At 41.9% G+C, this 10,686-nt stretch overlaps 1 long non-coding RNA gene across 1 annotated transcript; it reads left to right on the top strand.

Annotated features, from left to right (window-relative positions):
* The first annotated feature begins 8,260 nt into the window (after positions 1–8,260).
* LOC116440105 lies at positions 8,261–9,580 on the top strand. Its single transcript, XR_004238414.1, has 2 exons — positions 8,261–8,848; positions 9,279–9,580. It is a non-coding gene; the product is annotated as an uncharacterized LOC116440105 (long non-coding RNA).
* The last annotated feature ends 1,106 nt before the right edge of the window (positions 9,581–10,686 follow it).

Here is a 10,686-nt window from a genome sequence, read left to right as displayed (position 1 = left end):
GGAGCAGTGGCAGCACTACCTGGAGAAGTGCAGCGCACAACACTTCTGAAACTTCACCTTTGGAATTAAACTCACTGCAGCATAAAGATTCACAAAATATTTCAGGCTTTGACATAGTTTGACATAGGATTTTATGGTGGCCTTAAAAGGGTGAGGCTGAAGTGATGTGTCAGGCAGGTAGGTACTTCTCCAGATCTGCTGTGCAGCCTACTCTGTTGCTAAAAATCTAAACAATTATAATTTAGATACAGCCGAACAGATACTGGATTGTTCTCACTTTTTGTAAAATAAATTCACTGCCAGACTGAGACATTGTATGCCAAGTTTCAGACTGGAGCGCGTTTTATGGCTGAGTTATAAACCCCTGGAAGAAGAGGTTTGCAATGTAAATGCTGACACAGCCAGAGCTGTAACAGAGTGAACGGTATTGCAATGATATCTCATTTACCTCTAGCAAGGAGCATATAAGAAAAAATAATAATGTGTTCCTGCTGCTACAGATAATTTAATCAGTAAAACTTATCTCTGATTTTATTTGGTAGGCTAAAACTACAAAGGTTGTGCATTGATTAAGCAAGAGTAACAATAGTCTGTATATTCCTCTGCGCCACAAGATTTACATACGTACATGCGATAAAACATTTATTTTAAATTTGTTAAAAACAATTTTACAGAAAAGGAAAATTAAGAAAGAACAGAGAAGCATAACAAAAGGTAAGCAAAACTACAGCAGCTTATTGCAAATGACTGCAGCCATCACAAAAGGCATGTACACGTGCCTGTTGCATGTGATTGAGTGCCCAAATAGTACCCAGTGCTGCCTTTTTTACAAATATGAATAATTTACAGCAGAAACCCCAGAAATACTCTGCTGTAGCATGACATCTGCTTAACTGAGCAGGAAAGACTTGCATTAAGCTAGCAAGTTAAAAATGGGAGGACAGTCATTCACAGGTCGTCTGAAGAGAGCAGTCTAGAAATTTTGGCCGCTGACTGCCAGTCTCTGCCGCTACCCACAAATGCAGCACATCTGTTGGGGAGGTACATGGTGCAGAATTTGCTTGATCAAGTTGTCTCTGGGTTGGTCCTGTGTAAGAACCAGTGCCTACACCTTGGCATTTGGTACTGTGACCTCTCTGATGTCCATTACTGGATCTGGTTTGGCAAGTTGCACTGCAGAATAAACCTTCTCATTCTGAGAAGTGGTTTTTTAGGCACCGCTGTCATTTCTGGATGAAATATGTTCAGCCTTCTGGAGCAGACAAGCAAGTCTACCCATGAAGTGTACAACATTTTCTCCTGTCCTTTATAAAACTGAAATGACTGAAATAATATTTCAGGAGAAGATTTTGCTCTCCTTGCTCCAGTGTGCTTTGGCAGTCCCCACGCAGTGAATAGTTTCTCCAACTTCAGTGGAATGCCTCTTGGATGAAGATAGGGCTCACAGTGAATTTAGCTGGCCTGCTGCTGCTGCAGGAATTCAGAAACACGCTCTTACACATTATACAGGAAAAATTACACAAATGTCCAGCGACAAGTATATACTGCTGACATTGTATCCAAGAAAAACTATTGTATACCTGAAAGAATGTGTCTTTTTGGCACTAACTGAAATAAGAACAGTCAAGAATTTGTGGTCTGGGCTCTTTTTAAGTCTTTACATGATGAGACCAAGCAACAGTTTCTGAGCATTTTTGCAACACTTCCCTGTATCGGTCCTCTTCCCTGTCCCCTTGCCAGCAGTTCTGCACAGCTTGCTGCGTGTCCCCTTGAGCTCTGAGATTACTGATAAATCCTACATTTTTCTGCTTAGGCACAGGAATCAAATTGAAAAACTCAAACTGATTTTCTTCTTTGTAATTTGTTTATTTCTCCACCTACAAAGTAGAGGCAGTCTTTGCTCTGTAATTTAATGTCCGTCTCTTTTTCCACCAGGTTGGTTTGGTATTTCCTTTGCAAACCTCAATTGTTGGCATTAAAAACTTGGCCATTTCAACTCTACTGAACTAAAACTTGGCAAGCAGATTGTCAGCTAGCATTTAATTTATTCTACTAAAATATGTTGCTTTTTATGAGTAATCTATGACCAGTCTTTATCCCTGCTATCCTCACAACATTTCTAGGTCTCCTGAAAGTGAATCGCTGGAAGCAACTGGCTTGAAAATACTGCTGACTCCCCTCACAAACACATGAACCAGAGACTGCAGAGCCCAAATTCTGTACCAAAGTGCAGTTATTGTTCTGTCTGTCTGCCTGCAGGCAGTCTTTCTTAATGCTTCTCCATATCAGGCCAAAGTCTCTCGGCAGAAAATGAAAGGTAGACAGTCCTTATCAAAGTCAGAAGGACAGAGAAGCAAGAAGACACAGAGTAAATCTCTCCTGGTGCAAGATCTGGGCTGTCTCACCTCAGTACTCTGGCAAGGTGTTTCCTGTTAGAAAAGGAGGCATAGCATTAAGGAGTTTCTTCTTCCAGTAATATACAGGAGACACTACTAACTAATCATGTTTAAAAATGATGGGGCCAGGGTGTAGAGAGGTCCAGACAAAGCACCATAGAAGAAAAGTTCACCCTAACCCAGAGCAGCAGCTTGCAGCCAGAAGAAGGAATAAGACAAAGTGGCTGTGTTGTAGGGCAGGTGAGTTAGGAAGTGGGAAAAGCCCTTGACCACCACCTGTAAAGATAAAAGTGTAAAGTGTACCCAAGTGCAATTCAATGCTGATAGTCAGGAGTGAAGAAAGGTAGCTCTGAAAGCTCCCTCTGAGCAAAAGAAGGAATAGGTTTCACAGAATCAGTGAATATTCTGAGCTGGGATGTACCCACAAAGTTCATTGAGTCCAACTTAAGTGAATGCCCTGTTCAGGGATCGAATGCATGACCTTGGCATTACCAGCACCCTGCTCTTACCAATTGAGTTAATCTTAGTGACAAGAGACAGTCCTGACTTTTCCTGACCACCAGGACATCCCTCATGTGTGGTGTCTCCAAGTGTGGGTTGACAGTCACTCAGCCGTCTTCCTGGGTAGGTACATCAGGGTGGCATCCCAGCAGCATGGGGAGCTCACTTTATGTGGACAAGCCCTCTGGTAGTCAGCCCTGCTGCCATGGCCAAATGTAGCACATTTGTCCAGAGCCAGCTGGTAATTAAAACCTGATCCCAGGGGGGAAAAACATATTTAAAGCCAGGAAAAATAAAATAAGTGCTTATTTTTCAAAAAAATGTGGGTAAAATATGGTGGGGCTGCTCAAAGGAGTATAGCTAAGGATGATAATGCTTCGATTTCTTCCTCAGAAAGCCATGGAATGGCAAGTGCAAGTCCCATGCTCCCCATCTCTGAACCCATCACCTCACCAAGGCTATGGAGTTGGTGGGAGCTGGATTCACTTTGGAAGAGCAGGGGGGACAGGGGAAAGACTTCCTGACCATGATCTTGACACAAGATTCCTGGGAAATGTAGCAGACACTACCTGATTCCTGGCAAATCATACATACAGGTAATAGCAGTTTTTAAAGGAAGGCCTCTTCTATAACTGCCCATTGTGGAGGGGAAGGAGGTACTCAGAGCACTGTGGTTTAACTGCTGAGTAGCAGCTCCATTTTTGGTCTGCTAGCAATGAAAGGCTGCCTGGGTTCATGGGGCACCTTAAGTTCTCGCTGATTGACATGGGAAAAACTGTTCAAAGCCTACTATGCCAGGATGGATGATATTATTTTTCTGAACCCACTTGCAGGGTATTCTCTTGGGATAGGTGGCATACCATCTGACTCATCTGCTAGTAGGGTGTGCTGCTAAGTGACCACAAGTTAAATAAACTTGAATTCCTCAGTCGTGACTGAGGGATAATGAGGAAAGTTCCCTTCAGCTCTGCAAGCAGCTTCTGCAGGTGTTGGACATCTGGAACTCCCTCAGCTCCCAAAATCTATTAACATGGAGAAGAGAACGAACCGAGTAGATTATTGTGGGTTTGGATGAAAGAAGAAATTGGAGATCTTTCTGATGAACAAACACTGCTCCTAAGTGTTTGCTGCAATCACTGTTCCCATGCTAAATGGCTTCTCTCTAGAAGTTACCACAAAGTCTTTGCCTTTCATGAAAACCATATAAGCCGAACAAGTTACCTGGTCAGGACAGTCCATATAAAACACTCAAATAAATTCTCAGGCATGTGAGTCATTTATTTCTTCATATGTCAGAAAAACAGAATACATGTATAAAGCCACATAATTCTGTAAAGATAACTTTTGCTGAAATTCAACAAAGCATGTTATTTTTAGCAGTTGCGGATGGTAAGTGGACATTTTACAGAGAAACCTACAAAAGCTAGTTGTGCTTTCTGGTAGTAATTACCTCCCACAAATATGACTCACTTCTGCAGTTTAAATGCAATGGTTTAATGTCCCAAAATCAACAGTTTTATAAATAAATCTCTGAATCACAGACTGAATGCCTGAAGTGTTTAAATTTTTCTTACTGGCCTGGGAAGTAGTTTGCATTTAAGGTTTTTCTTTATAACAAATTCCCAGTGAGCAACATTGACACCGAAAGGGACTGAATACAGACAAAGTAGGCAGGCTGCAGTGATATAGGCTGCTCCAGAGGTCTGGAGCAGAATAGTATAAACTAAGTTTTCTCAGTCTTTAGTATTTCTGCTAACAAGAAGTGGGATTACCAAGATAGATGTGAATAAGACCCACAGGAAGGAATCAAATTTTCCTGTTTCACAGCATCCTCTTCTATGGAAAGTGTACCAGGAGCTGGGGTTGCCTTGTTCCATGCAGAACTGGGGGGACTGTTTTAGGTCTCCTGGGGGTGCAGATCATCTCCATAAGAAATGAGAAATGACCATAAAAGAAGAGGCCTCTTCTCAAAAAGCCAGCAAGGCTAAAAAAGAAAATAATTTCACTTTCTAAGATAATAGGATTTTATGTTGTGAAAACTACAGTTAATATAATAGTTAATAAATATAATAGTTAATAACTATAGTTAACTTGTAGTTTGTTTTTTTTTAAATGACATGAGGTTTTTCGCCTCAGTGCACTCAGGTTTGCTTCCTGCCTGACGTTTAGCACAGAAGTGCTCCTGCAGGAGGGCGATCGCTGCCGTTGCGGCGCATCCGCGGTCCCAGCGGGAATGTGCTACACGGTCGAAGGAGCAGAGCTGCATCAGGCATCCTCCGTCCCGCCTGCTGCTGCTGCTCAACATCAGCTTTCAGCTCTTTCTGGGTTCGCTTCCTGCTCTGCAGCTGCTCCCGCGGCCGGCCCGTCTGCCTGGAATTGGCAGGACACGGGGAAACACATCGGCTCTGCGGCCGCCAAGGGCCGGCTGTGCCAGGGCGCGGGCGGTGCCGAGCCTGCCCCCGGGCCGGCTCCTGCCGCTCCTCCTGCCCCGCCGGGGACCCAGCGCTCCCGGCCGAGCGGCGGGGACGGACCCTGCGCATCCCCGACGCGGAGCCGCTCCGGCTGCCGCGGGGAGTTCTCCGCCGGGACCGCGCAGCCAGGCGGGCAGCCGCGCTCCGCCGGCAAAAGGGGGCAAAAGGAAGAAAAAGAACACCAATCTCACCTGTGGAGTTTTACCCAAATGAAAATTAGCTCTCTCAGGAAAAAAAAAAAGAAAAAAAAAAGCAGCATGAATTTTTGTTGTGTCCTTTTGTGGATTCTTCTAATTTCACTGCACGTTAAACTCAGATTTTCCCCAGTTAGACAGGGAAAAAAAAACAGCTCAACAAAAAATACCCAAACCCGTCCCTCCGCTAGCTGACATTGCCATACCAGCATGGCTTGCTTGACTAGAGGTGACCTAAATAATACTAATCTGATCAGATAGAAAAGCAGAAATACTTATATGTGTACACATGTTAAAAGTCAGTTAACCCGGAAAACAAAACCACACAGACGACAAGAAACGCAGATACACAGTTGAAATGTATAAACCATCTATCTTTATTTAATTACAATCTGTCAGTTAAAATCACTACTGAATGTGGGATTTCTGCTGAGAAGTTATGTATCATAAGTGACAGCATAGAACATGAAGTCCTTTTTATTTATATTTAATTAGAGAAAAAAATTACAGAGAAAAAGGAAAAGGCAAGAGAACAGAAAGCTAAAGAAATAGGAGCTGAATAAAAGAGAGAGAGAGAGAGAGAAGCAGGAACGTTTTAGATGGATCATCCACTCGCAATTAATCAAAGATTTCTAAAAAGTTCAAGCCCAGACTCTGCAGCCTTATCTTGGCTACGAAATCTCAATGTGATCTACAAAACAGCCCACTTACAAGTAACTGCATTCACCTCTTGGCTGACTCATCCTCAGACATTTGCCTTTCTCCTTTATTTATGTTTCAGCTGCTGTAAAATCTCTAATGCTTCTTCAAGCCCACCTTTGTGGAACACATGGATCACTGCTGTTTCTACTCCATGGCCACTCACAGACCTGCTGTACCAGCCCCAAAAGCAGCAAAATCTCCACCTGTGAGTTTTTAGAATTTTATTGGTAACAGGACAGTGAATATATTTTCTCTCTCATCTTACCTCCAGCAACCGGAGAGTGATAACCTTGTCAGGCTCAGTTATATCCATTTACATTTATTTTATCTAGAAATAGATGTTCCTTTGATATTATGCAAGCAAAGATTAGAACAAAGCACATCATTACAAATATTGTGGGGCATTTTTGATGACTGTGCACAATACATTTTAATCAATTGTATAAACTTCCTACAGTCATTCCCTGTGATCTGCAGACTCTGTGAGTGCTGCCAGCCACTACAACACTTGCTTTCCACAAGCTGCCTGCCCTGGTGCAGTTAGCAGGCACACACTGCCTATGACTTCCAGTATTAATTCAATTTCAAAAAGTGCAAGGCCTCCTGATTCTTCCACTGAGAGCTTACATTATTATTTTGCATAAAATACCAGTGCCTTGAAAAAAAAATCAATAGATAAGGTGGCACCATCAACATTTTTTTTTTTCCCAGAAAAAGTCAGGAATGGGGAGTGAGGTACTAGAAATAAGCAGAAACTTTAAAGTAGAAGGTGTGAGATCAAGAATTTTAACTAACAACAAGAACAAAATGGAAACAACAGAGAAGCGAGATAAGCATGAACTTGCTGGCTGATCACAGGATTAGTGCAGCCGAGACAGGATTGTCCTGATAAATTACAAACATGATTATAGGATGCAAAACATGACCATAGGATACAGAAAAGCATTGGCAGCACATAGGAAGAATTCAGGCCCTTGTCCAAGGCATTGGACACCTCTCCTGACATCTTTTGTATAACTGGGATGCTCACATTCAGAAAAGACAAAGTCAAATTGGGATAGGTGCAGAGTAAGGCTATGAGGTTAAGCGGTTTATTTTATGAGTAAACTACCTTATGAGACTACAAAAACCTGTGGCCAAATAAAGCCAGAGAGGAGACATAATTGCTGTCTTTAAATCTCTCCTATTCATGTTATTGATGGTAAGCAAAAAAAAGGGGCACGGATCTAGAAATACCATAGCAATGAAACATATTTGCAGAACTGAATAGGTTTGAAAACCCATGACGACTTTTCTAAACAACACTTGAGAGCTATGCAGGCACACCAGCCTTCCCTAGGCTCAGCCAGAGATCTCAGACTGGCCCAGTTAGCATAGAGATGGAGTGAGTCTTAAGAAGAGTTGGCAGATTACTGGTATCTGCTGTGCTTGAACTACCTACCTTGAACTACCCTGCCTATTCCTACCCCTTGGTCAGCTTCACAAAGAGTCTGAAGCCATGCAGACACTTATATACCCTGCAAAGGCTCCCCATTTACTGCTGAGTCCCTCTCCCAGAGGGAAGCAGGTTTCTCTTTAACAGCTTGGGAAAAGACTATTTATCCTACCTTTCATCATCAGTCTACAAGGTGGAAGTAAAGGTTGCCTAAAATATAAACACCCCAAGGCTTAGCCCCTCAGGGAACAGGGCTCAGATAGAGCCTCCCCTGCTGCTCTTGCCAAGGATAGCTGCTCTGCCATCCCTTCTGAGAACAAGTGAGCCGCTAAAGGTCACGTTTCTCTTGAGGTACAGGGAGTTCCTGTGCAGGTTGTGCCCTAGGCATAACCACGGCACAGCCTCCTCTGTCCTTGCCCGCTCTCTTCTCCCTGCAGTGAGGCCAGGCCTAATTGGGTTCCTATTTTTGCCCTTGCTACAGAATGCCTGAAAAGGAAGAAAATTTTCTTCACAGTGAAAAGAGTTTTGAAAAAGAAGAAATGCACCCTGAGCTGACTGAGCTCAGTGGCTCTTGTAGTGCACTCCCTATATGTGTTCAGACACTTGCTGTAGATGCTCCAAGTCTTTCCCCAGTATAGTTTCCTCGCCAATGCTTTGTGTAGATATTTGTCCTCTGCTTGAGATCACAACTGTGAAATGCTTCAAGTGGCAAGTGTGCTGTCCCATCTCTGGCTGCAGTGACAGAGGAGACAGCTACATAAGCGATGGAGGCAGGAGACTGGCACATCATCCTGAGAGTGCAGTTTGAAGTAGTGAAGAAAATGGAGTCTGATTAATACATCAGCAGTGCAAAAAATGGACAGTGATTATCCTTTGTTTTTCCATTTGTGACTTCGCAGTGTGGATTGATCACAGTGCTCTGAACTCAGCAAATTTTCTCCCTGCAAGCAGTGGAAAACATTGATGCTTTATTTACAAAGAATTTCTGGAAAGCCTGTTGCACAGACATATCAACAACTACTTGCTTGGATGGTTTCAATTTAATAGGGTTTTGGAAAGCACATGGAGAATATTTCTGTTGTAGCGCATTTGACTTAGAAGTGAGCCATGCGTGAAGGAGCGAGTTCGGAGGAGTTACAATGTGTCCAGGTAAAGTGGGCTGGTGTTGGGATGTGTATTTGTGCCTTTTTGCAATCTCTGGCTGGATTGTACTTTGCTGAAGAATTCAGCCTGTATGTCGACAAGGCTCTGTGTAGAACCTACATTTGCTAAAATGTTTTGCTCAAGGCCTTGAGTTTTATAACGTTTTTTTATGATGTTTGCTCTTTGGAGCAATACCTACAATATGTTCATTCTCTTTTTACTCCAAGCTCCAGCAATCACCCTGAAATGGAATTACATAACATAGCACATCTGGCCTGGAAAAGGGCAGTTCAAATATTCTATATTTGGGTTGTGATCATTATTTTAATGTAGGTCTAGTGAGGGGATTTGAAGATAGATAATGACTCTAAAATTTGAAAAATTTTACCTTGTCCTTTTATGGTATTTGTTTTAACTGACCTTTCTTTATTTCCAGATTGTGGGAAAAGCCCTTCAGAGTTGACACACAGGAGAAATATGGAGTACAAGCAAGGTGTGTCTAGAGTCTGCAGGGACCCAATACACCCTGCACTAACAGTTAAATGAGTGGGAGTTGCATCCCTCAAACATCACAGCATTTTGGCTACATTTGAATTTCTGATTATTCACTCCCTTACAAATAGTTTCTAACTTCACAGTGTGCAGTAGCAAGTCTGAACACACAAAAATCAGGTCACTGTTATTCAGACATCTTTTATTTCAAAATACCTCAGTACCTGATGCAATTCACTTTAAATAGTACATCCTCAAATCATTGTTTTAGAAGCTTCCTTAAAATTTGTTAAGGGGCTTTTCTGCTTCCCTGTTGAAATTTACAGTGGTCTGTTCAGCAAGGAAGAAACTAATCATGGTCCCAAATCTAAAAAGTCTCTACACAGACAGCCAAAATTAAGTAAAATATACACGTTAAGTCTTTGCAGGAACTGGATTCAGAAAACCATAAAAGAGAAGTTATAAAATCTGACTACGCCATCCAAAGCACAGAGCAAACAGAAAAAGTCAGACCATTTAGTAACTTATCTCAGTTTAATCGAGTTGCAAGCACATGAAGTACTCATTTCTCAGCCAGAACTGTGATTTTCAGATGGGAGGCAAACCTTCAGGATTATTCCAAACAGGTCTCACATGTTATTTGAAAGTACATATCCATTATTTATAGCTGAAGTATTTCTCTTGTTTCGCTTACAATGAAACTCACATTTGAACATTTTATTGGCTTAAAAAGCATTATTCAGCCTGGTTAAAGACCTTACTTTCACAATGCAAACTGAAAAATACAGCACGCTCATGACAGAGCAGGCAAATAAATATGAAGGACAAATGCATGGATGCTAATGTGAAAGACAACAGATCTTACCCACATTGGGAAACAAGGGGGAACTGAAAGAGAAAAGACTGGGAAGTAAGAAGAAGAGGAAAGGAGACAAGAATAAGCACTAACAACCTGAGTCAACACTAACAAGAAAAGACTCCCTGAAGGGAAGAGGTCCCTTTCTCATGACTTTTCTGTTTATTGATTCAAATGGAAGTAGATAGATACCACATTGTGGACCTGTTTTCTAATTAACAAACAAACTAAAAGCTATAATTAAAACATCTGATTTAAAGAATGCATGAAAAGCAACCTTACTGTTTTGACTATAATCTGTTTAGTCTGCATTGAGCTTTTTAGGAGCTCAGTATCAGAGGTTATAGAACAGATGGAAAAAAAGTAACACCTGCACATTTTTTTCCCATAAGCTAAATAATAGGGCATGGAGTAAGTAGATACCATATAAGTGGTAGACAAAACCTTGATTTAGGTTCTAGAAGTTGTAAACACCCTACACATTGCAATTTTTAGT

Source organism: Corvus moneduloides, chromosome 1 (assembly GCF_009650955.1).
Source record: "Corvus moneduloides isolate bCorMon1 chromosome 1, bCorMon1.pri, whole genome shotgun sequence".
Lineage (NCBI taxonomy): Eukaryota > Metazoa > Chordata > Aves > Passeriformes > Corvidae > Corvus > Corvus moneduloides.
The sequence above is the reverse complement of the archived record's forward strand: the minus strand, read 5'-3'. Positions and strand labels throughout refer to the sequence as shown.